Source organism: Pseudophryne corroboree, chromosome 11 (assembly GCF_028390025.1).
Source record: "Pseudophryne corroboree isolate aPseCor3 chromosome 11, aPseCor3.hap2, whole genome shotgun sequence".
In the NCBI taxonomy this organism is placed as follows: Eukaryota; Metazoa; Chordata; class Amphibia; order Anura; family Myobatrachidae; genus Pseudophryne; species Pseudophryne corroboree.
Window position 1 is genome coordinate 345,536,649 of NC_086454.1, and position 26,654 is coordinate 345,563,302.

Below are 26,654 nucleotides of genomic sequence, written 5' to 3' on the forward strand. Positions count from 1 at the left end.
ATTTAAATATACAGTGTAACTTTAATATAGACATAACCAGGACCTCCTGTGCAGTGTACAGATTGTCCCAACTGAGGGAAACCGCTATAGTTGTGAGTGACGCTGTAATGTGCACCATGGGGTCCGGCTGCTGTGAGTGACACTGTAATGTGCACCATGGGCGCCCGGCTGCTGTGAGTGACGCTGTAATGTGCACCATGGATGCCCGGCTGCTGTGAGTGATGCTGTAATGTGCACCATGGGTGCCCGGCTGCTGTGAGTGATGCTGTAATGTGCACCATGGGCGCCCGGCTGCTGTGAGTGACGCTGTAATGTGCACCATGGGGTCCGGCTGCTGTGAGTGACGCTGTAATGTGCACCATGGGGTCCGGCTGCTGTGAGTGACGCTGTAATGTGCACCATGGGCGCCCGGCTGCTGTGAGTGACGCTGTAATGTGCACCATGGGGTCCGGCTGCTGTGAGTGATGCTGTAATGTGCACCATGGATGCCCGGCTGCTGTGAGTGACGCTGTAATGTGCATCATGGGCGCCCGGCTGCTGTGAGTGATGCTGTAATGTGCATCATGGGCGCCCGGCTGCTGTGAGTGACGCTGTAATGTGCATCATGGGCGCCCGGCTGCTGTGAGTGATGCTGTAATGTGCACCATGGGGTCCGGGTGCTGTGAGTGATGCTGTAATGTGCACCATGGGCGCCCGGCTGCTGTGAGTGACGCTGTAATGTGCATCATGGGCACCCTGCTGCTGTGAGTGACACTGTAATGTGCACCATAGGGTCCGGCTGCTGTGAGTGACGCTGTAATGTGCACCATGGGCGCTCGGCTGCTGTGAGTGATACTGTAATGTGCACTATAGGCGCTCGGCAGCTGTGATGCTGTAATGTGCACCATGTGGTCCGGCTGCGGTGAGTGACGCTGTAATGTGCACCATGGGAGCCCGGCTGCTGTGAGTGACGCTGTAATGTGCATCATGGGCGCCCGGCTGCTGTGAGTGATGCTGTGATGTGCACCATGGGTGCCCGGCTGCTGTGAGTGACGCTGTAATGTGCACCATGGGCGCCCGGCTGCTGTGAGTGACGCTGTAATGTGCATCATGGGTGCCCGGCTGCTGTGAGTGACGCTGTAATGTGCACCATGGGTGCCCGGCTGCTGTGAGTGACGCTGTAATGTGCACCATGGGGTCCGGCTGCTGTGAGTGACGCTGTAATGTGCATCATGGGTGCCCGGCTGCTGTGAGTGACGCTGTAATGTGCATCATGGGCGCCCGGCTGCTGTGAGTGACGCTGTAATGTGCATCATGGGTGCCCGGCTGCTGTGAGTGACGCTGTAATGTGCATCATGGGCGCCCGGCTGCTGTGAGTGACGCTGTAATGTGCATCATGGGCGCCCGGCTGCTGTGAGTGATGCTGTAATGTGCACCATGGGCGCCCGGCTGCTGTGAGTGACGCTGTAATGTGCACCATGGGGTCCGGCTGCTGTGAGTGACACTGTAATGTGCACCATGGGCGCCCGGCTGCTGTGAGTGACGCTGTAATGTGCACCATGGATGCCCGGCTGCTGTGAGTGATGCTATAATGTGCACCATGGATGCCCGGCTGCTGTGAGTGACGCTGTAATGTGCACCATGGATGCCCGGCTGCTGTGAGTGATGCTGTAATGTGCACCATGGGTGCCCGGCTGCTGTGAGTGACGCTGTAATGTGCACCATGGGCGCCCGGCTGCTGTGAGTGACGCTGTAATGTGCATCATGGGCGCCCGGCTGCTGTGAGTGATGCTGTAATGTGCACCATGGGGTCCGGCTGCTGTGAGTGATGCTGTAATGTGCACCATGGACGCCCGGCTGCTGTGAGTGACGCTGTAATGTGCACCATGGGGTCCGGCTGCTGTGAGTGATGCTCTAATGTGCACCATGGACGCCCGGCTGCTGTGAGTGACGCTGTAATGTGCACCATGGGGTCCGGCTGCTGTGAGTGATGCTGTAATGTGCACCATAGGGTCCGGCTGCTGTGAGTGATGCTGTAATGTGCACCATGGGCGCCCGGCTGCTGTGAGTGATGCTGTAATGTGCACCATGGATGCCCGGCTGCTGTGAGTGACGCTGTAATGTGCACCATGGACGCCCGGCTGCTGTGAGTGACGCTGTAATGTGCACTATGGGCGCCCGGCTGCTGTGAGTGATGCTCTAATGTGCACCATGGACGCCCGGCTGCTGTGAGTGACGCTGTAATGTGCACTATGGGCGCCCGGCTGCTGTGAGTGATGCTGTAATGTGCACCATGGGGCCCGGCTGCTGTGAGTGATGCTGTAATGTGCACCATGGACGCCCGGCTGCTGTGAGTGACGCTGTAATGTGCACCATGGATGCCCGGCTGCTGTGAGTGACGCTGTAATGTGCACCATGGGCGCCCGGCTGCTGTGAGTGATGCTGTAATGTGCACCATGGGCGCCCGGCTGCTGTGAGTGATGCTGTAATGTGCACCATGGGCGCCCGGCTGCTGTGAGTGACGCTGTAATGTGCACCATGGGGTCCGGCTGCTGTGAGTGACGCTGTAATGTGCACCATGGGGTCCGGCTGCTGTGAGTGACGCTGTAATGTGCACCATGGGCGCCCGGCTGCTGTGAGTGACGCTGTAATGTGCACCATGGGGTCCGGCTGCTGTGAGTGATGCTGTAATGTGCACCATGGATGCCCGGCTGCTGTGAGTGACGCTGTAATGTGCATCATGGGCGCCCGGCTGCTGTGAGTGATGCTGTAATGTGCATCATGGGCGCCCGGCTGCTGTGAGTGACGCTGTAATGTGCATCATGGGCGCCCGGCTGCTGTGAGTGATGCTGTAATGTGCACCATGGGGTCCGGGTGCTGTGAGTGATGCTGTAATGTGCACCATGGGCGCCCGGCTGCTGTGAGTGACGCTGTAATGTGCATCATGGGCACCCTGCTGCTGTGAGTGACACTGTAATGTGCACCATAGGGTCCGGCTGCTGTGAGTGACGCTGTAATGTGCACCATGGGCGCTCGGCTGCTGTGAGTGATACTGTAATGTGCACTATAGGCGCTCGGCAGCTGTGATGCTGTAATGTGCACCATGTGGTCCGGCTGCGGTGAGTGACGCTGTAATGTGCACCATGGGAGCCCGGCTGCTGTGAGTGACGCTGTAATGTGCATCATGGGCGCCCGGCTGCTGTGAGTGATGCTGTGATGTGCACCATGGGTGCCCGGCTGCTGTGAGTGACGCTGTAATGTGCACCATGGGCGCCCGGCTGCTGTGAGTGACGCTGTAATGTGCATCATGGGTGCCCGGCTGCTGTGAGTGACGCTGTAATGTGCACCATGGGCGCCCGGCTGCTGTGAGTGACGCTGTAATGTGCATCATGGGTGCCCGGCTGCTGTGAGTGACGCTGTAATGTGCATCATGGGCGCCCGGCTGCTGTGAGTGACGCTGTAATGTGCATCATGGGCGCCCGGCTGCTGTGAGTGATGCTGTAATGTGCACCATGGGCGCCCGGCTGCTGTGAGTGACGCTGTAATGTGCATCATGGGCGCCCGGCTGCTGTGAGTGACGCTGTAATGTGCATCATGGGGTCCGGGTGCTGTGAGTGATGCTGTAATGTGCACCATGGGCGCCCGGCTGCTGTGAGTGACGCTGTAATGTGCATCATGGGCGCCCGGCTGCTGTGAGTGACGCTGTAATGTGCACCATGGGCGCCCGGCTGCTGTGAGTGACGCTGTAATGTGCACCATGGGCGCCCGGCTGCTGTGAGTAACGCTGTAATGTGCACCATGGGGTCCGGCTGCTGTGAGAGACGCTGTAATGTGCACCATGGGCGCCCGGCTGCTGTGAGTGACGCTGTAATGTGCACCATGGGCGCCCGGCTGCTGTGAGTAACGCTGTAATGTGCACCATGGGGTCCGGCTGCTGTGAGAGACGCTGTAATGTGCACCATGGGCGCCCGGCTGCTGTGAGTGACGCTGTAATGTGCATCATGGGGTCCGGCTGCTGTGAGTGATGCTGTAATGTGCATCATGGGCGCCCGGCTGCTGTGAGTGACGCTGTAATGTGCATCATGGGCGCCCGGCTGCTGTGAGTGATGCTGTAATGTGCACCATGGGGTCCGGGTGCTGTGAGTGATGCTGTAATGTGCACCATGGGCGCCCGGCTGCTGTGAGTGACGCTGTAATGTGCATCATGGGCACCCTGCTGCTGTGAGTGACACTGTAATGTGCACCATAGGGTCCGGCTGCTGTGAGTGACGCTGTAATGTGCACCATGGGCGCTCGGCTGCTGTGAGTGATACTGTAATGTGCATCATGGGCGCCCGGCTGCTGTGAGTGATGCTGTGATGTGCACCATGGGTGCCCGGCTGCTGTGAGTAACGCTGTAATGTGCACCATGGGTGCCCGGCTGCTGTGAGTGACGCTGTAATGTGCACCATGGGCGCCCGGCTGCTGTGAGTGACGCTGTAATGTGCATCATGGGCGCCCGGCTGCTGTGAGTGATGCTGTAATGTGCACCATGGGGTCCGGCTGCTGTGAGTGATGCTGTAATGTGCACCATGGGGTCCGGCTGCTGTGAGTGATGCTGTAATGTGCACCATGGGAGCCCGGCTGCTGTGAGTGATGCTGTAATGTGCACCATAGGCGCCCGGCTGCTGTGAGTGATGCTGTAATGTGCACCATGGATGCCCGGCTGCTGTGAGTGACGCTGTAATGTGCACCATGGGCGCCCGGCTGCTGTGAGTGATGCTCTAATGTGCACCATGGACGCCCGGCTGCTGTGAGTGACGCTGTAATGTGCACCATGGATGCCCGGCTGCTGTGAGTGACGCTGTAATGTGCACCATGGGCGCCCGGCTGCTGTGAGTGACGCTGTAATGTGCACCATGGGCGCCCGGCTGCTGTGAGTGACGCTGTAATGTGCACCATGGGCGCCCGGCTGCTGTGAGTGATGCTGTAATGTGCACCATGGATGCCCGGCTGCTGTGAGTGACGCTGTAATGTGCACCATGGGCGCCCGGCTGCTGTGAGTGACGCTGTAATGTGCACTATGGGCGCCCGGCTGCTGTGAGTGATGCTCTAATGTGCACCATGGGCGCCCGGCTGCTGTGAGTGACGCTGTAATGTGCACCATGGACGCCCGGCTGCTGTGAGTGACGCTGTAATGTGCACCATGGATGCCCGGCTGCTGTGAGTGATGCTGTAATGTGCACCATGGATGCCCGGCTGCTGTGAGTGACGCTGTAATGTGCACCATGGGCGCCCGGCTGCTGTGAGTGACGCTGTAATGTGCACCATAGGGTCCGGCTGCTGTGAGTGATGCTGTAATGTGCACCATAGGGTCCGGCTGCTGTGAGTGATGCTGTAATGTGCACCATGGGCGCCCGGCTGCTGTGAGTGATGCTGTAATGTGCACCATGGATGCCCGGCTGCTGTGAGTGATGCTGTAATGTGCACCATAGGAGCCCGGCTGCTGTGAGTGATGCTGTAATGTGCACCATGGATGCCCGGCTGCTGTGAGTGACGCTGTAATGTGCACCATGGGCGCCCGGCTGCTGTGAGTGACGCTGTAATGTGCACCATGGGGTCCGGCTGCTGTGAGTGATGCTGTAATGTGCACCATGGGGTCCGGCTGCTGTGAGTGATGCTGTAATGTGCACCATGGGGTCCGGCTGCTGTGAGTGACGCTGTAATGTGCACCATGGGCGCCCGGCTGCTGTGAGTGACGCTGTAATGTGCACCATGGGGTCCGGCTGCTGTGAGTGATGCTGTAATGTGCACCATGGATGCCCGGCTGCTGTGAGTGACGCTGTAATGTGCATCATGGGCGCCCGGCTGCTGTGAGTGATACTGTAATGTGCACTATAGGCGCTCGGCAGCTGTGATGCTGTAATGTGCACCATGTGGTCCGGCTGCGGTGAGTGACGCTGTAATGTGCACCATGGGAGCCCGGCTGCTGTGAGTGACGCTGTAATGTGCACCATGTGCGCCCGGCTGCTGTGAGTGATGCTGTGATGTGCACCATGGGTGCCCGGCTGCTGTGAGTGACGCTGTAATGTGCATCATGGGCGCCCGGCTGCTGTGAGTGACGCTGTAATGTGCACCATGGGCGCCCGGCTGCTGTGAGTGACGCTGTAATGTGCACCATGGGCGCCCGGCTGCTGTGAGTGACGCTGTAATGTGCATCATGGGCGCCCGGCTGCTGTGAGTGACGCTGTAATGTGCACCATGGGCGCCCGGCTGCTGTGAGTAACGCTGTAATGTGCATCATGGGCGCCCGGCTGCTGTGAGTGACGCTGTAATGTGCACCATGGGCGCCCGGCTGCTGTGAGTGACGCTGTAATGTGTACCATGGGGTCCGGCTGCTGTGAGTGACGCTGTAATGTGCATCATGGGCGCCCGGCTGCTGTGAGTGACGCTGTAATGTGCATCATGGGCGCCCGGCTGCTGTGAGTGACGCTGTAATGTGCACCATGGGCGCCCGGCTGCTGTGAGTAACGCTGTAATGTGCATCATGGGCGCCCGGCTGCTGTGAGTGACGCTGTAATGTGCACCATGGGCGCCCGGCTGCTGTGAGTGACGCTGTAATGTGCACCATGGGCGCCCGGCTGCTGTGAGTGACGCTGTAATGTGCACCATGGGCGCCCGGCTGCTGTGAGTAACGCTGTAATGTGCATCATGGGCGCCCGGCTGCTGTGAGTGACGCTGTAATGTGCACCATGGGCGCCCGGCTGCTGTGAGTGACGCTGTAATGTGCACCATGGGCGCCCGGCTGCTGTGAGTGATGCTGTAATGTGCATCATGGGCGCCCGGCTGCTGTGAGTGACGCTGTAATGTGCACCATGGGCGCCCGGCTGCTGTGAGTAACGCTGTAATGTGCATCATGGGCGCCCGGCTGCTGTGAGTGACGCTGTAATGTGCACCATGGGCGCCCGGCTGCTGTGAGTGACGCTGTAATGTGCACCATGGGGTCCGGCTGCTGTGAGTGACGCTGTAATGTGCATCATGGGCGCCCGGCTGCTGTGAGTGACGCTGTAATGTGCATCATGGGCGCCCGGCTGCTGTGAGTGACGCTGTAATGTGCACCATGGGCGCCCGGCTGCTGTGAGTGACGCTGTAATGTGCACCATGGGCGCCCGGCTGCTGTGAGTAACGCTGTAATGTGCACCATAGGGTCCGGCTGCTGTGAGTGACGCTGTAATGTGCACCATGGGCGCTCGGCTGCTGTGAGTGATACTGTAATGTGCACTATAGGCGCTCGGCAGCTGTGATGCTGTAATGTGCACCATGGGGTCCGGGTGCTGTGAGTGATGCTGTAATGTGCATCATGGGCGCCCGGCTGCTGTGAGTGACGCTGTAATGTGCACCATGGGCGCCCGGCTGCTGTGAGAGACGCTGTAATGTGCACCATGGGGTCCGGCTGCTGTGAGAGACGCTGTAATGTGCACCATGGGCGCCCGGCTGCTGTGAGAGACGCTGTAATGTGCACCATGGGCGCCCGGCTGCTGTGAGTGACGCTGTAATGTGCACCATGGGGTCCGGCTGCTGTGAGTGATGCTGTAATGTGCACCATGGATGCCCGGCTGCTGTGAGTGACGCTGTAATGTGCATCATGGGCGCCCGGCTGCTGTGAGTGATGCTGTAATGTGCATCATGGGCGCCCGGCTGCTGTGAGTGACGCTGTAATGTGCATCATGGGCGCCCGGCTGCTGTGAGTGATGCTGTAATGTGCACCATGGGGTCCGGGTGCTGTGAGTGATGCTGTAATGTGCACCATGGGCGCCCGGCTGCTGTGAGTGACGCTGTAATGTGCATCATGGGCACCCTGCTGCTGTGAGTGACACTGTAATGTGCACCATAGGGTCCGGCTGCTGTGAGTGACGCTGTAATGTGCACCATGGGCGCTCGGCTGCTGTGAGTGATACTGTAATGTGCACTATAGGCGCTCGGCAGCTGTGATGCTGTAATGTGCACCATGTGGTCCGGCTGCGGTGAGTGACGCTGTAATGTGCACCATGGGAGCCCGGCTGCTGTGAGTGACGCTGTAATGTGCATCATGGGCGCCCGGCTGCTGTGAGTGATGCTGTGATGTGCACCATGGGTGCCCGGCTGCTGTGAGTAACGCTGTAATGTGCACCATGGGTGCCCGGCTGCTGTGAGTGACGCTGTAATGTGCACCATGGGCGCCCGGCTGCTGTGAGTGACGCTGTAATGTGCATCATGGGCGCCCGGCTGCTGTGAGTGATGCTGTAATGTGCACCATGGGCGCCCGGCTGCTGTGAGTGACGCTGTAATGTGCATCATGGGCGCCCGGCTGCTGTGAGTAACGCTGTAATGTGCACCATGGGGTCCGGCTGCTGTGAGTGATGCTGTAATGTGCACCATGGGAGCCCGGCTGCTGTGAGTGATGCTGTAATGTGCACCATAGGCGCCCGGCTGCTGTGAGTGATGCTGTAATGTGCACCATGGATGCCCGGCTGCTGTGAGTGACGCTGTAATGTGCACCATGGGCGCCCGGCTGCTGTGAGTGATGCTCTAATGTGCACCATGGACGCCCGGCTGCTGTGAGTGACGCTGTAATGTGCACCATGGATGCCCGGCTGCTGTGAGTGACGCTGTAATGTGCACCATGGGCGCCCGGCTGCTGTGAGTGACGCTGTAATGTGCACCATGGGCGCCCGGCTGCTGTGAGTGACGCTGTAATGTGCACCATGGGCGCCCGGCTGCTGTGAGTGATGCTGTAATGTGCACCATGGATGCCCGGCTGCTGTGAGTGACGCTGTAATGTGCACCATGGGCGCCCGGCTGCTGTGAGTGACGCTGTAATGTGCACTATGGGCGCCCGGCTGCTGTGAGTGATGCTCTAATGTGCACCATGGGCGCCCGGCTGCTGTGAGTGACGCTGTAATGTGCACCATGGACGCCCGGCTGCTGTGAGTGACGCTGTAATGTGCACCATGGATGCCCGGCTGCTGTGAGTGATGCTGTAATGTGCACCATGGATGCCCGGCTGCTGTGAGTGACGCTGTAATGTGCACCATGGGCGCCCGGCTGCTGTGAGTGACGCTGTAATGTGCACCATAGGGTCCGGCTGCTGTGAGTGATGCTGTAATGTGCACCATAGGGTCCGGCTGCTGTGAGTGATGCTGTAATGTGCACCATGGGCGCCCGGCTGCTGTGAGTGATGCTGTAATGTGCACCATGGATGCCCGGCTGCTGTGAGTGACGCTGTAATGTGCACCATGGGCGCCCGGCTGCTGTGAGTAACGCTGTAATGTGCACCATAGGAGCCCGGCTGCTGTGAGTGATGCTGTAATGTGCACCATGGATGCCCGGCTGCTGTGAGTGACGCTGTAATGTGCACCATGGGCGCCCGGCTGCTGTGAGTGACGCTGTAATGTGCACCATGGGGTCCGGCTGCTGTGAGTGATGCTGTAATGTGCACCATGGGGTCCGGCTGCTGTGAGTGATGCTGTAATGTGCACCATGGGGTCCGGCTGCTGTGAGTGACGCTGTAATGTGCACCATGGGCGCCCGGCTGCTGTGAGTGACGCTGTAATGTGCACCATGGGGTCCGGCTGCTGTGAGTGATGCTGTAATGTGCACCATGGATGCCCGGCTGCTGTGAGTGACGCTGTAATGTGCATCATGGGCGCCCGGCTGCTGTGAGTGATACTGTAATGTGCACTATAGGCGCTCGGCAGCTGTGATGCTGTAATGTGCACCATGTGGTCCGGCTGCGGTGAGTGACGCTGTAATGTGCACCATGGGAGCCCGGCTGCTGTGAGTGACGCTGTAATGTGCACCATGTGCGCCCGGCTGCTGTGAGTGATGCTGTGATGTGCACCATGGGTGCCCGGCTGCTGTGAGTAACGCTGTAATGTGCATCATGGGTGCCCGGCTGCTGTGAGTAACGCTGTAATGTGCATCATGGGCGCCCGGCTGCTGTGAGTGACGCTGTAATGTGCACCATGGGCGCCCGGCTGCTGTGAGTGACGCTGTAATGTGCATCATGGGCGCCCGGCTGCTGTGAGTGATGCTGTAATGTGCACCATGGGCGCCCGGCTGCTGTGAGTGACGCTGTAATGTGCATCATGGGCGCCCGGCTGCTGTGAGTGACGCTGTAATGTGCATCATGGGGTCCGGGTGCTGTGAGTGATGCTGTAATGTGCACCATGGGCGCCCGGCTGCTGTGAGTGACGCTGTAATGTGCATCATGGGCGCCCGGCTGCTGTGAGTGATGCTGTAATGTGCACCATGGGGTCCGGCTGCTGTGAGTGACGCTGTAATGTGCACCATGGGGTCCGGCTGCTGTGAGTGACGCTGTAATGTGCATCATGGGGTCCGGCTGCTGTGAGTGATGCTGTAATGTGCACCATGGGGTCCGGCTGCTGTGAGTGACGCTGTAATGTGCATCATGGGCGCCCGGCTGCTGTGAGTAACGCTGTAATGTGCATCATGGGTGCCCGGCTGCTGTGAGTAACGCTGTAATGTGCATCATGGGCGCCCGGCTGCTGTGAGTGACGCTGTAATGTGCACCATGGGCGCCCGGCTGCTGTGAGTGACGCTGTAATGTGCATCATGGGCGCCCGGCTGCTGTGAGTGATGCTGTAATGTGCACCATGGGCGCCCGGCTGCTGTGAGTGACGCTGTAATGTGCATCATGGGCGCCCGGCTGCTGTGAGTGACGCTGTAATGTGCATCATGGGGTCCGGGTGCTGTGAGTGATGCTGTAATGTGCACCATGGGCGCCCGGCTGCTGTGAGTGACGCTGTAATGTGCATCATGGGCGCCCGGCTGCTGTGAGTGATGCTGTAATGTGCACCATGGGGTCCGGCTGCTGTGAGTGACGCTGTAATGTGCACCATGGGGTCCGGCTGCTGTGAGTGACGCTGTAATGTGCACCATGGGGTCCGGCTGCTGTGAGTGATGCTGTAATGTGCACCATGGGGTCCGGCTGCTGTGAGTGACGCTGTAATGTGCATCATGGGCGCCCGGCTGCTGTGAGTAACGCTGTAATGTGCACCATGGGGTCCGGCTGCTGTGAGAGACGCTGTAATGTGCACCATGGGCGCCCGGCTGCTGTGAGTGACGCTGTAATGTGCACCATGGGCGCCCGGCTGCTGTGAGTGACGCTGTAATGTGCATCATGGGCGCCCGGCTGCTGTGAGTGATGCTGTGATGTGCACCATGGGTGCCCGGCTGCTGTGAGTAACGCTGTAATGTGCACCATGGGTGCCCGGCTGCTGTGAGTGACGCTGTAATGTGCACCATGGGCGCCCGGCTGCTGTGAGTGACGCTGTAATGTGCATCATGGGCGCCCGGCTGCTGTGAGTGACGCTGTAATGTGCACCATGTGGTCCGGCTGCTGTGAGTGACGCTGTAATGTGCACCATGGGGTCCGGGTGCTGTGAGTGACGCTGTAATGTGCATCATGGGTGCCCGGCTGCTGTGAGTAACGCTGTAATGTGCACCATGGGTGCCCGGCTGCTGTGAGTGACGCTGTAATGTGCACCATGGGCGCCCGGCTGCTGTGAGTGACGCTGTAATGTGCATCATGGGCGCCCGGCTGCTGTGAGTGACGCTGTAATGTGCATCATGGGCGCCCGGCTGCTGTGAGTGATGCTGTAATGTGCACCATGGGCGCCCGGCTGCTGTGAGTGACGCTGTAATGTGCATCATGGGCGCCCGGCTGCTGTGAGTGACGCTGTAATGTGCATCATGGGGTCCGGGTGCTGTGAGTGATGCTGTAATGTGCACCATGGGCGCCCGGCTGCTGTGAGTGACGCTGTAATGTGCATCATGGGCGCCCGGCTGCTGTGAGTGATGCTGTAATGTGCACCATGGGCGCCCGGCTGCTGTGAGTAACGCTGTAATGTGCACCATGGGGTCCGGCTGCTGTGAGAGACGCTGTAATGTGCACCATGGGCGCCCGGCTGCTGTGAGTGACGCTGTAATGTGCACCATGGGCGCCCGGCTGCTGTGAGTAACGCTGTAATGTGCACCATGGGGTCCGGCTGCTGTGAGAGACGCTGTAATGTGCACCATGGGCGCCCGGCTGCTGTGAGTGACGCTGTAATGTGCACCATGGGCGCCCGGCTGCTGTGAGTGATGCTGTAATGTGCACCATGGGCGCCCTGCTGCTGTGAGTGATGCTGTAATGTGCATCATGGGCGCCCGGCTGCTGTGAGTGATGCTGTAATGTGCACCACGGATGCCCGGCTGCTGTGAGTGACGCTGTAATGTGCATCATGGGCGCCCGGCTGCTGTGAGTGATGCTGTAATGTGCACCATGGACGCCCGGCTGCTGTGAGTGACACTGTAATGTGCACCATAGGGTCCGGCTGCTGTGAGTGACGCTGTAATGTGCATCATGGGCGCCCGGCTGCTGTGAGTGACGCTGTAATGTGCATCATGGGCGCCCGGCTGCTGTGAGTGACGCTGTAATGTGCATCATGGGCGCCCGGCTGCTGTGAGTGATGCTGTAATGTGCACCATGGGGTCCGGGTGCTGTGAGTGATGCTGTAATGTGCACCATGGGCGCCCGGCTGCTGTGAGTGACGCTGTAATGTGCATCATGGGCACCCTGCTGCTGTGAGTGACACTGTAATGTGCACCATAGGGTCCGGCTGCTGTGAGTGACGCTGTAATGTGCACCATGGGCGCTCGGCTGCTGTGAGTGATACTGTAATGTGCACTATAGGCGCTCGGCAGCTGTGATGCTGTAATGTGCACCATGTGGTCCGGCTGCGGTGAGTGACGCTGTAATGTGCACCATGGGAGCCCGGCTGCTGTGAGTGACGCTGTAATGTGCATCATGGGCGCCCGGCTGCTGTGAGTGACGCTGTAATGTGCACCGTGGGTGCCCGGCTGCTGTGAGTGATGCTGTGATGTGCACCATGGGTGCCCGGCTGCTGTGAGTAACGCTGTAATGTGCACCATGGGTGCCCGGCTGCTGTGAGTGACGCTGTAATGTGCACCATGGGCGCCCGGCTGCTGTGAGTGACGCTGTAATGTGCATCATGGGCGCCCGGCTGCTGTGAGTGACGCTGTAATGTGCATCATGGGCGCCCGGCTGCTGTGAGTGATGCTGTAATGTGCACCATGGGCGCCCGGCTGCTGTGAGTGACGCTGTAATGTGCATCATGGGCGCCCGGCTGCTGTGAGTGATGCTGTAATGTGCACCATGGGCGCCCGGCTGCTGTGAGTAACGCTGTAATGTGCACCATGGGGTCCGGCTGCTGTGAGAGACGCTGTAATGTGCACCATGGGCGCCCGGCTGCTGTGAGTGATGCTGTAATGTAAACCATGGGGTCCGGCTGCTGTGAGTGATGCTGTAATGTGCACCATGGGAGCCCGGCTGCTGTGAGTGATGCTGTAATGTGCACCATGGGCACCCTGCTGCTGTGAGTGATGCTGTAATGTGCACCATGGGCGCCCGGCTGCTGTGAGTGATGCTATAATGTGCACCATGGGGTCCGACTGCTGTGATGCTGTAATGTGCACCATGGGGTCCGGCTGCTGTGAGTGACGCTGTAATGTGCACCATGGGCGCCCGGCTGCTGTGAGTGATGCTCTAATGTGCACCATGGTCTCCCGGCTGCTTTGAGTGACGCTGTAATGTGCACCATGGGCGCTCGGCTGCTGTGAGTGACGCTGTAATGTGCACCATGGGTGCCCGACTGCTGTGAGTGACGCTGTAATGTGCACCATGGATGCCCGGCTGCTGTGAGTGACGCTGTAATGTGCACCATGGGCGCTCGGCTGCTGTGAGTGATACTGTAATGTGCACTATAGGCGCTCGGCAGCTGTGATGCTGTAATGTGCACCATGGGGTCCGGGTGCTGTGAGTGATGCTGTAATGTGCATCATGGGCGCCCGGCTGCTGTGAGTGATGCTGTGATGTGCACCATGGGTGCCCGGCTGCTGTGAGTAACGCTGTAATGTGCACCATGGGTGCCCGGCTGCTGTGAGTGACGCTGTAATGTGCACCATGGGCGCCCGGCTGCTGTGAGTGACGCTGTAATGTGCATCATGGGCGCCCGGCTGCTGTGAGTGATGCTGTAATGTGCACCATGGGCGCCCGGCTGCTGTGAGTGACGCTGTAATGTGCATCATGGGCGCCCGGCTGCTGTGAGTAACGCTGTAATGTGCACCATGGGGTCCGGCTGCTGTGAGTGATGCTGTAATGTGCACCATGGGAGCCCGGCTGCTGTGAGTGATGCTGTAATGTGCACCATAGGCGCCCGGCTGCTGTGAGTGATGCTGTAATGTGCACCATGGATGCCCGGCTGCTGTGAGTGACGCTGTAATGTGCACCATGGGCGCCCGGCTGCTGTGAGTGATGCTCTAATGTGCACCATGGACGCCCGGCTGCTGTGAGTGACGCTGTAATGTGCACCATGGATGCCCGGCTGCTGTGAGTGACGCTGTAATGTGCACCATGGGCGCCCGGCTGCTGTGAGTGACGCTGTAATGTGCACCATGGGCGCCCGGCTGCTGTGAGTGACGCTGTAATGTGCACCATGGGCGCCCTGCTGCTGTGAGTGACGCTGTAATGTGCATCATGGGCGCCCGGCTGCTGTGAGTGACGCTGTAATGTGCACCATGGGCGCCCGGCTGCTGTGAGTGACGCTGTAATGTGCACTATGGGCGCCCGGCTGCTGTGAGTGATGCTCTAATGTGCACCATGGGCGCCCGGCTGCTGTGAGTGACGCTGTAATGTGCACCATGGACGCCCGGCTGCTGTGAGTGACGCTGTAATGTGCACCATGGATGCCCGGCTGCTGTGAGTGATGCTGTAATGTGCACCATGGATGCCCGGCTGCTGTGAGTGACGCTGTAATGTGCACCATGGGCGCCCGGCTGCTGTGAGTGACGCTGTAATGTGCACCATAGGGTCCGGCTGCTGTGAGTGATGCTGTAATGTGCACCATAGGGTCCGGCTGCTGTGAGTGATGCTGTAATGTGCACCATGGGCGCCCGGCTGCTGTGAGTGATGCTGTAATGTGCACCATGGATGCCCGGCTGCTGTGAGTGACGCTGTAATGTGCACCATGGGCGCCCGGCTGCTGTGAGTAACGCTGTAATGTGCACCATAGGAGCCCGGCTGCTGTGAGTGATGCTGTAATGTGCACCATGGATGCCCGGCTGCTGTGAGTGACGCTGTAATGTGCACCATGGGCGCCCGGCTGCTGTGAGTGACGCTGTAATGTGCACCATGGGGTCCGGCTGCTGTGAGTGATGCTGTAATGTGCACCATGGGGTCCGGCTGCTGTGAGTGATGCTGTAATGTGCACCATGGGGTCCGGCTGCTGTGAGTGACGCTGTAATGTGCACCATGGGCGCCCGGCTGCTGTGAGTGACGCTGTAATGTGCACCATGGGGTCCGGCTGCTGTGAGTGATGCTGTAATGTGCACCATGGATGCCCGGCTGCTGTGAGTGACGCTGTAATGTGCATCATGGGCGCCCGGCTGCTGTGAGTGAAACTGTAATGTGCACTATAGGCGCTCGGCAGCTGTGATGCTGTAATGTGCACCATGTGGTCCGGCTGCGGTGAGTGACGCTGTAATGTGCACCATGGGAGCCCGGCTGCTGTGAGTGACGCTGTAATGTGCACCATGTGCGCCCGGCTGCTGTGAGTGATGCTGTGATGTGCACCATGGGTGCCCGGCTGCTGTGAGTAACGCTGTAATGTGCATCATGGGTGCCCGGCTGCTGTGAGTAACGCTGTAATGTGCATCATGGGCGCCCGGCTGCTGTGAGTGACGCTGTAATGTGCACCATGGGCGCCCGGCTGCTGTGAGTGACGCTGTAATGTGCATCATGGGCGCCCGGCTGCTGTGAGTGATGCTGTAATGTGCACCATGGGCGCCCGGCTGCTGTGAGTGACGCTGTAATGTGCATCATGGGCGCCCGGCTGCTGTGAGTGACGCTGTAATGTGCATCATGGGGTCCGGGTGCTGTGAGTGATGCTGTAATGTGCACCATGGGCGCCCGGCTGCTGTGAGTGACGCTGTAATGTGCATCATGGGCGCCCGGCTGCTGTGAGTGATGCTGTAATGTGCACCATGGGGTCCGGCTGCTGTGAGTGACGCTGTAATGTGCACCATGGGGTCCGGCTGCTGTGAGTGACGCTGTAATGTGCATCATGGGGTCCGGCTGCTGTGAGTGATGCTGTAATGTGCACCATGGGGTCCGGCTGCTGTGAGTGACGCTGTAATGTGCATCATGGGCGCCCGGCTGCTGTGAGTAACGCTGTAATGTGCATCATGGGTGCCCGGCTGCTGTGAGTAACGCTGTAATGTGCATCATGGGCGCCCGGCTGCTGTGAGTGACGCTGTAATGTGCACCATGGGCGCCCGGCTGCTGTGAGTGACGCTGTAATGTGCATCATGGGCGCCCGGCTGCTGTGAGTGATGCTGTAATGTGCACCATGGGCGCCCGGCTGCTGTGAGTGACGCTGTAATGTGCATCATGGGCGCCCGGCTGCTGTGAGTGACGCTGTAATGTGCATCATGGGGTCCGGGTGCTGTGAGTGATGCTGTAATGTGCACCATGGGCGCCCGGCTGCTGTGAGTGACGCTGTAATGTGCATCATGGGCGCCCGGCTGCTGTGAGTGATGCTGTAATGTGCACCATGGGGTCCGGCTGCTGTGAGTGACGCTGTAATGTGCACCATGGGGTCCGGCTGCTGTGAGTGACGCTGTAATGTGCACCATGGGGTCCGGCTGCTGTGAGTGATGCTGTAATGTGCACCATGGGGTCCGGCTGCTGTGAGTGACGCTGTAATGTGCATCATGGGCGCCCGGCTGCTGTGAGTAACGCTGTAATGTGCACCATGGGGTCCGGCTGCTGTGAGAGACGCTGTAATGTGCACCATGGGCGCCCGGCTGCTGTGAGTGACGCTGTAATGTGCACCATGGGCGCCCGGCTGCTGTGAGTGACGCTGTAATGTGCATCATGGGCGCCCGGCTGCTGTGAGTGATGCTGTGATGTGCACCATGGGTGCCCGGCTGCTGTGAGTAACGCTGTAATGTGCACCATGGGTGCCCGGCTGCTGTGAGTGACGCTGTAATGTGCACCATGGGCGCCCGGCTGCTGTGAGTGACGCTGTAATGTGCATCATGGGCGCCCGGCTGCTGTGAGTGACGCTGTAATGTGCACCATGTGGTCCGGCTGCTGTGAGTGACGCTGTAATGTGCACCATGGGGTCCGGGTGCTGTGAGTGACGCTGTAATGTGCATCATGGGTGCCCGGCTGCTGTGAGTAACGCTGTAATGTGCACCATGGGTGCCCGGCTGCTGTGAGTGACGCTGTAATGTGCACCATGGGCGCCCGGCTGCTGTGAGTGACGCTGTAATGTGCATCATGGGCGCCCGGCTGCTGTGAGTGACGCTGTAATGTGCATCATGGGCGCCCGGCTGCTGTGAGTGATGCTGTAATGTGCACCATGGGCGCCCGGCTGCTGTGAGTGACGCTGTAATGTGCATCATGGGCGCCCGGCTGCTGTGAGTGACGCTGTAATGTGCATCATGGGGTCCGGGTGCTGTGAGTGATGCTGTAATGTGCACCATGGGCGCCCGGCTGCTGTGAGTGACGCTGTAATGTGCATCATGGGCGCCCGGCTGCTGTGAGTGATGCTGTAATGTGCACCATGGGCGCCCGGCTGCTGTGAGTAACGCTGTAATGTGCACCATGGGGTCCGGCTGCTGTGAGAGACGCTGTAATGTGCACCATGGGCGCCCGGCTGCTGTGAGTGACGCTGTAATGTGCACCATGGGCGCCCGGCTGCTGTGAGTAACGCTGTAATGTGCACCATGGGGTCCGGCTGCTGTGAGAGACGCTGTAATGTGCACCATGGGCGCCCGGCTGCTGTGAGTGACGCTGTAATGTGCACCATGGGCGCCCGGCTGCTGTGAGTGATGCTGTAATGTGCACCATGGGCGCCCTGCTGCTGTGAGTGATGCTGTAATGTGCATCATGGGCGCCCGGCTGCTGTGAGTGATGCTGTAATGTGCACCATGGATGCCCGGCTGCTGTGAGTGACGCTGTAATGTGCATCATGGGCGCCCGGCTGCTGTGAGTGATGCTGTAATGTGCATCATGGGCGCCCGGCTGCTGTGAGTGATGCTGTAATGTGCATCATGGGCGCCCGGCTGCTGTGAGTGATGCTGTAATGTGCACCATGGGGTCCGGGTGCTGTGAGTGATGCTGTAATGTGCACCATGGGCGCCCGGCTGCTGTGAGTGACGCTGTAATGTGCATCATGGGCACCCTGCTGCTGTGAGTGACACTGTAATGTGCACCATAGGGTCCGGCTGCTGTGAGTGACGCTGTAATGTGCACCATGGGCGCTCGGCTGCTGTGAGTGATACTGTAATGTGCACTATAGGCGCTCGGCAGCTGTGATGCTGTAATGTGCACCATGTGGTCCGGCTGCGGTGAGTGACGCTGTAATGTGCACCATGGGAGCCCGGCTGCTGTGAGTGACGCTGTAATGTGCATCATGGGCGCCCGGCTGCTGTGAGTGACGCTGTAATGTGCACCGTGGGTGCCCGGCTGCTGTGAGTGATGCTGTGATGTGCACCATGGGTGCCCGGCTGCTGTGAGTAACGCTGTAATGTGCACCATGGGTGCCCGGCTGCTGTGAGTGACGCTGTAATGTGCACCATGGGCGCCCGGCTGCTGTGAGTGACGCTGTAATGTGCATCATGGGCGCCCGGCTGCTGTGAGTGACGCTGTAATGTGCATCATGGGCGCCCGGCTGCTGTGAGTGACGCTGTAATGTGCATCATGGGCGCCCGGCTGCTGTGAGTGATGCTGTAATGTGCACCATGGGCGCCCGGCTGCTGTGAGTAACGCTGTAATGTGCACCATGGGGTCCGGCTGCTGTGAGAGACGCTGTAATGTGCACCATGGGCGCCCGGCTGCTGTGAGTGATGCTGTAATGTAAACCATGGGGTCCGGCTGCTGTGAGTGATGCTGTAATGTGCACCATGGGAGCCCGGCTGCTGTGAGTGATGCTGTAATGTGCACCATGGGCGCCCGGCTGCTGTGAGTGATGCTATAATGTGCACCATGGGGTCCGACTGCTGTGATGCTGTAATGTGCACCATGGGGTCCGGCTGCTGTGAGTGACGCTGTAATGTGCACCATGGGCGCCCGGCTGCTGTGAGTGATGCTCTAATGTGCACCATGGTCTCCCGGCTGCTTTGAGTGACGCTGTAATGTGCACCATGGGCGCTCGGCTGCTGTGAGTGACGCTGTAATGTGCACCATGGGTGCCCGACTGCTGTGAGTGACGCTGTAATGTGCACCATGGATGCCCGGCTGCTGTGAGTGACGCTGTAATGTGCACCATGGGCGCTCGGCTGCTGTGAGTGATACTGTAATGTGCACTATAGGCGCTCGGCAGCTGTGATGCTGTAATGTGCACCATGGGGTCCGGGTGCTGTGAGTGATGCTGTAATGTGCACCATGGGAGCCCGGCTGCTGTGAGTGACGCTGTAATGTGCACCATGTGCGCCCGGCTGCTGTGAGTGATGCTGTGATGTGCACCATGGGTGCCCGGCTGCTGTGAGTAACGCTGTAATGTGCACCATGGGCGCCCGGCTGCTGTGAGTGACGCTGTAATGTGCATCATGGGCGCCCGGCTGCTGTGAGTGATGCTGTGATGTGCACCATGGGTGCCCGGCTGCTGTGAGTAACGCTGTAATGTGCACCATGGGCGCCCGGCTGCTGTGAGTAACGCTGTAATGTGCACCATGGGCGCCCGGCTGCTGTGAGTAACGCTGTAATGTGCACCATGGGTGCCCGGCTGCTGTGAGTAACGCTGTAATGTGCACCATGGGCGCCCGGCTGCTGTGAGTGATGCTGTAATGTGCACCATGGGCGCCCGGCTGCTGTGAGTGATGCTGTAATGTGCACCATGGGCGCCCGGCTGCTGTGAGTGATGCTGTAATGTGCACCATGGGGTCCGGGTGCTGTGAGTGATGCTGTAATGTGCACCATGGGCGCCCGGCTGCTGTGAGTGACGCTGTAATGTGCATCATGGGCGCCCGGCTGCTGTGAGTGATGCTGTAATGTGCATCATGGGCGCCCGGCTGCTGTGAGTGATGCTGTAATGTGCATCATGGGCGCCCGGCTGCTGTGAGTGACGCTGTAATGTGCATCATGGGCGCCCGGCTGCTGTGAGTGATGCTGTAATGTGCACCATGGGCGCCCGGCTGCTGTGAGTGATGCTGTAATGTGCACCATGGGGTCCGGGTGCTGTGAGTGATGCTGTAATGTGCACCATGGGCGCCCGGCTGCTGTGAGTGATGCTGTAATGTGCACCATGGGGTCCGGGTGCTGTGAGTGATGCTGTAATGTGCACCATGGGCGCCCGGCTGCTGTGAGTGACGCTGTAATGTGCATCATGGGCGCCCGGCTGCTGTGAGTGATGCTGTAATGTGCACCATGGGCACCCTGCTGCTGTGAGTGACACTGTAATGTGCACCATAGGGTCCGGCTGCTGTGAGTGACGCTGTAATGTGCACCATGGGCGCTCGGCTGCTGTGAGTGATGCTGTAATGTGCACTATAGGCGCTCGGCAGCTGTGATGCTGTAATGTGCACCATGTGGTCCGGCTGCGGTGAGTGACGCTGTAATGTGCACCATGGGGTCCGGGTGCTGTGAGTGATGCTGTAATGTGCACCATGGGAGCCCGGCTGCTGTGAGTGACGCTGTAATGTGCACCATGTGCGCCCGGCTGCTGTGAGTGATGCTGTGATGTGCACCATGGGTGCCCGGCTGCTGTGAGTAACGCTGTAATGTGCACCATGGGTGCCCGGCTGCTGTGAGTAACGCTGTAATGTGCACCATGGGCGCCCGGCTGCTGTGAGTGACGCTGTAATGTGCATCATGGGCGCCCGGCTGCTGTGAGTGACGCTGTAATGTGCACCATGGGCGCTCGGCTGCTGTGATGCTGTAATGTGCACCATGTGGTCCGGCTGCGGTGAGTGACGCTGTAATGTGCACCATGGGGTCCGGGTGCTGTGAGTGACGCTGTAATGTGCACCATGTGCGCCCGGCTGCTGTGAGTGATGCTGTAATGTGCACCATGGGGTCCGGGTGCTGTGAGTGACGCTGTAATGTGCACCATGGGTGCCCGGCTGCTGTGAGTAACGCTGTAATGTGCACCATGGGTGCCCGGCTGCTGTGAGTAACGCTGTAATGTGCACCATGGGCGCCCGGCTGCTGTGAGTGATGCTGTAATGTGCACCATGGGCGTCCGGCTGCTGTGAGTGATGCTGTAATGTGCACCATGGGCGTCCGGCTGCTGTGAGTGACGCTGTAATGTGCATCATGGGCGCCCGGCTGCTGTGAGTGATGCTGTAATGTGCACCATGGGCGTCCGGCTGCTGTGAGTGATGCTGTAATGTGCACCATGGGGTCCGGGTGCTGTGAGTGATGCTGTAATGTGCACCATGGGCGCCCGGCTGCTGTGAGTGATGCTGTAATGTGCACCATGGGGTCCGGGTGCTGTGAGTGATGCTGTAATGTGCACCATGGGCGCCCGGCTGCTGTGAGTGATGCTGTAATGTGCACCATGGGCGCCCGGCTGCTGTGAGTGATGCTGTAATGTGCACCATGGGGTCCGGGTGCTGTGAGTGATGCTGTAATGTGCACCATGGGAGCCCGGCTGCTGTGAGTGACGCTGTAATGTGCACCATGGGCGTCCGGCTGCTGTGAGTGATGCTGTAATGTGCACCATGGGCGTCCGGCTGCTGTGAGTGATGCTGTAATGTGCACCATGGGCGTCCGGCTGCTGTGAGTGATGCTGTAATGTGCACCATGGGCGCCCGGCTGCTGTGAGTGATGCTGTAATGTGCACCATGGGCGCCCGGCTGCTGTGAGTGACGCTGTAATGTGCATCATGGGCGCCCGGCTGCTGTGAGTGATGCTGTAATGTGCACCATGGGCGTCCGGCTGCTGTGAGTGATGCTGTAATGTGCACCATGGGGTCCGGGTGCTGTGAGTGATGCTGTAATGTGCACCATGGGCGCCCGGCTGCTGTGAGTGATGCTGTAATGTGCACCATGGGGTCCGGGTGCTGTGAGTGACGCTGTAATGTGCACCATGGGTGCCCGGCTGCTGTGAGTAACGCTGTAATGTGCACCATGGGTGCCCGGCTGCTGTGAGTGATGCTGTAATGTGCACCATGGGCGCCCGGCTGCTGTGAGTGATGCTGTAATGTGCACCATGGGCACCCTGCTGCTGTGAGTGATGCTGTAATGTGCACCATGGGCACCCTGCTGCTGTGAGTGACACTGTAATGTGCACCATGGGCGCCCGGCTGCTGTGAGTGACGCTGTAATGTGCACCATGGGGTCCGGGTGCTGTGAGTGATGCTGTAATGTGCACCATGGATGCCCGGCTGCTGTGAGTGACGCTGTAATGTGCACCATGGATGCCCGGCTGCTGTGAGTGACGCTGTAATGTGCACCATGGGGTCCGGGTGCTGTGAGTGATGCTGTAATGTGCACCATGGATGCCCGGCTGCTGTGAGTGACGCTGTAATGTGCACCATGTGGTCCGGCTGCTGTGAGTGATGCTGTAATGTGCACCATGGGTGCCCGGCTGCTGTGAGTGACGCTGTAATGTGCACCATGGATGCCCGGCTGCTGTGAGTAACGCTGTAATGTGCACCATGGGCGCCCGGCTGCTGTGAGTGACGCTGTAATGTGCATCATGGGCGCCCGGCTGCTGTGAGTGACGCTGTAATGTGCATCATGGGCGCCCGGCTGCTGTGAGTGATGCTGTAATGTGCACCATGGGCGCCCGGCTGCTGTGAGTAACGCTGTAATGTGCACCATGGGGTCCGGCTGCTGTGAGAGACGCTGTAATGTGCACCATGGGCGCCCGGCTGCTGTGAGTGACGCTGTAATGTGCACCATGGGCGCCCGGCTGCTGTGAGTAACGCTGTAATGTGCACCATGGGGTCCGGCTGCTGTGAGAGACGCTGTAATGTGCACCATGGGCGCCCGGCTGCTGTGAGTGACGCTGTAATGTGCACCATGGGCGCCCGGCTGCTGTGAGTGATGCTGTAATGTAAACCATGGGGTCCGGCTGCTGTGAGTGATGCTGTAATGTGCACCATGGATGCCCGGCTGCTGTGAGTGACGCTGTAATGTGCATCATGGGCGCCCGGCTGCTGTGAGTGATGCTGTAATGTGCATCATGGGCGCCCGGCTGCTGTGAGTGACGCTGTAATGTGCATCATGGGCGCCCGGCTGCTGTGAGTGATGCTGTAATGTGCACCATGGGGTCCGGGTGCTGTGAGTGATGCTGTAATGTGCACCATGGGCGCCCGGCTGCTGTGAGTGACGCTGTAATGTGCATCATGGGCACCCTGCTGCTGTGAGTGACACTGTAATGTGCACCATAGGGTCCGGCTGCTGTGAGTGACGCTGTAATGTGCACCATGGGCGCTCGGCTGCTGTGAGTGATACTGTAATGTGCACTATAGGCGCTCGGCAGCTGTGATGCTGTAATGTGCACCATGTGGTCCGGCTGCGGTGAGTGACGCTGTAATGTGCACCATGGGAGCCCGGCTGCTGTGAGTGACGCTGTAATGTGCATCATGGGCGCCCGGCTGCTGTGAGTGACGCTGTAATGTGCACCGTGGGTGCCCGGCTGCTGTGAGTGATGCTGTGATGTGCACCATGGGTGCCCGGCTGCTGTGAGTAACGCTGTAATGTGCACCATGGGTGCCCGGCTGCTGTGAGTGACGCTGTAATGTGCACCATGGGCGCCCGGCTGCTGTGAGTGACGCTGTAATGTGCATCATGGGCGCCCGGCTGCTGTGAGTGACGCTGTAATGTGCATCATGGGCGCCCGGCTGCTGTGAGTGATGCTGTAATGTGCACCATGGGCGCCCGGCTGCTGTGAGTGACGCTGTAATGTGCATCATGGGCGCCCGGCTGCTGTGAGTGATGCTGTAATGTGCACCATGGGCGCCCGGCTGCTGTGAGTAACGCTGTAATGTGCACCATGGGGTCCGGCTGCTGTGAGAGACGCTGTAATGTGCACCATGGGCGCCCGGCTGCTGTGAGTGATGCTGTAATGTAAACCATGGGGTCCGGCTGCTGTGAGTGATGCTGTAATGTGCACCATGGGAGCCCGGCTGCTGTGAGTGATGCTGTAATGTGCACCATGGGCACCCTGCTGCTGTGAGTGATGCTGTAATGTGCACCATGGGCGCCCGGCTGCTGTGAGTGATGCTATAATGTGCACCATGGGGTCCGACTGCTGTGATGCTGTAATGTGCACCATGGGGTCCGGCTGCTGTGAGTGACGCTGTAATGTGCACCATGGGCGCCCGGCTGCTGTGAGTGATGCTCTAATGTGCACCATGGTCTCCCGGCTGCTTTGAGTGACGCTGTAATGTGCACCATGGGCGCTCGGCTGCTGTGAGTGACGCTGTAATGTGCACCATGGGTGCCCGACTGCTGTGAGTGACGCTGTAATGTGCACTATGGATGCCCGGCTGCTGTGAGTGACGCTGTAATGTGCACCATGGGCGCTCGGCTGCTGTGAGTGATACTGTAATGTGCACTATAGGCGCTCGGCAGCTGTGATGCTGTAATGTGCACCATGGGGTCCGGGTGCTGTGAGTGATGCTGTAATGTGCACCATGGGAGCCCGGCTGCTGTGAGTGACGCTGTAATGTGCACCATGTGCGCCCGGCTGCTGTGAGTGATGCTGTGATGTGCACCATGGGTGCCCGGCTGCTGTGAGTAACGCTGTAATGTGCACCATGGGCGCCCGGCTGCTGTGAGTGACGCTGTAATGTGCATCATGGGTGCCCGGCTGCTGTGAGTAACGCTGTAATGTGCACCATGGGTGCCCGGCTGCTGTGAGTAACGCTGTAATGTGCACCATGGGCGCCCGGCTGCTGTGAGTGACGCTGTAATGTGCATCATGGGCGCCCGGCTGCTGTGAGTGATGCTGTAATGTGCACCATGGGCGCCCGGCTGCTGTGAGTGATGCTGTAATGTGCACCATGGGGTCCGGGTGCTGTGAGTGATGCTGTAATGTGCACCATGGGCGCCCGGCTGCTGTGAGTGATGCTGTAATGTGCACCATGGGGTCCGGGTGCTGTGAGTGATGCTGTAATGTGCACCATGGGCGCCCGGCTGCTGTGAGTGACGCTGTAATGTGCATCATGGGCGCCCGGCTGCTGTGAGTGATGCTGTAATGTGCATCATGGGCGCCCGGCTGCTGTGAGTGATGCTGTAATGTGCATCATGGGCGCCCGGCTGCTGTGAGTGACGCTGTAATGTGCATCATGGGCGCCCGGCTGCTGTGAGTGATGCTGTAATGTGCACCATGGGCGCCCGGCTGCTGTGAGTGATGCTGTAATGTGCACCATGGGGTCCGGGTGCTGTGAGTGATGCTGTAATGTGCACCATGGGCGCCCGGCTGCTGTGAGTGATGCTGTAATGTGCACCATGGGGTCCGGGTGCTGTGAGTGATGCTGTAATGTGCACCATGGGCGCCCGGCTGCTGTGAGTGACGCTGTAATGTGCATCATGGGCGCCCGGCTGCTGTGAGTGATGCTGTAATGTGCACCATGGGCACCCTGCTGCTGTGAGTGACACTGTAATGTGCACCATAGGGTCCGGCTGCTGTGAGTGACGCTGTAATGTGCACCATGGGCGCTCGGCTGCTGTGAGTGATGCTGTAATGTGCACTATAGGCGCTCGGCAGCTGTGATGCTGTAATGTGCACCATGTGGTCCGGCTGCGGTGAGTGACGCTGTAATGTGCACCATGGGGTCCGGGTGCTGTGAGTGATGCTGTAATGTGCACCATGTGCGCCCGGCTGCTGTGAGTGATGCTGTGATGTGCACCATGGGTGCCCGGCTGCTGTGAGTAACGCTGTAATGTGCACCATGGGTGCCCGGCTGCTGTGAGTAACGCTGTAATGTGCACCATGGGCGCCCGGCTGCTGTGAGTGACACTGTAATGTGCACCATGGGAGCCCGGCTGCTGTGAGTGACGCTGTAATGTGCACCATGTGCGCCCGGCTGCTGTGAGTGATGCTGTGATGTGCACCATGGGTGCCCGGCTGCTGTGAGTAACGCTGTAATGTGCACCATGGGTGCCCGGCTGCTGTGAGTAACGCTGTAATGTGCACCATGGGCGCCCGGCTGCTGTGAGTGACGCTGTAATGTGCATCATGGGCGCCCGGCTGCTGTGAGTGATGCTGTAATGTGCACCATGGGGTCCGGGTGCTGTGAGTGATGCTGTAATGTGCACCATGGGGTCCGGGTGCTGTGAGTGATGCTGTAATGTGCACCATGGGCGCCCGGCTGCTGTGAGTGATGCTGTAATGTGCACCATGGGCGTCCGGCTGCTGTGAGTGATGCTGTAATGTGCACCATGGGGTCCGGGTGCTGTGAGTGATGCTGTAATGTGCACCATGGGCGCCCGGCTGCTGTGAGTGATGCTGTAATGTGCACCATGGGGCCCGGCTGCTGTGAGTGACGCTGTAATGTGCATCATGGGCGCCCGGCTGCTGTGAGTGATGCTGTAATGTGCACCATGGGCGCCCGGCTGCTGTGAGTGATGCTGTAATGTGCACCATGGGGTCCGGGTGCTGTGAGTGATGCTGT

General features: G+C 59.5%; 1 protein-coding gene across 3 annotated transcripts in view; it reads left to right on the forward strand.

Moving 5' to 3' along the window:
• PLCG2 (phospholipase C gamma 2) overlaps positions 1-26,654 on the forward strand; it is a 391,280-nt gene that overhangs the window by 236,209 nt on the left and 128,417 nt on the right. The window lies entirely within an intron of this gene.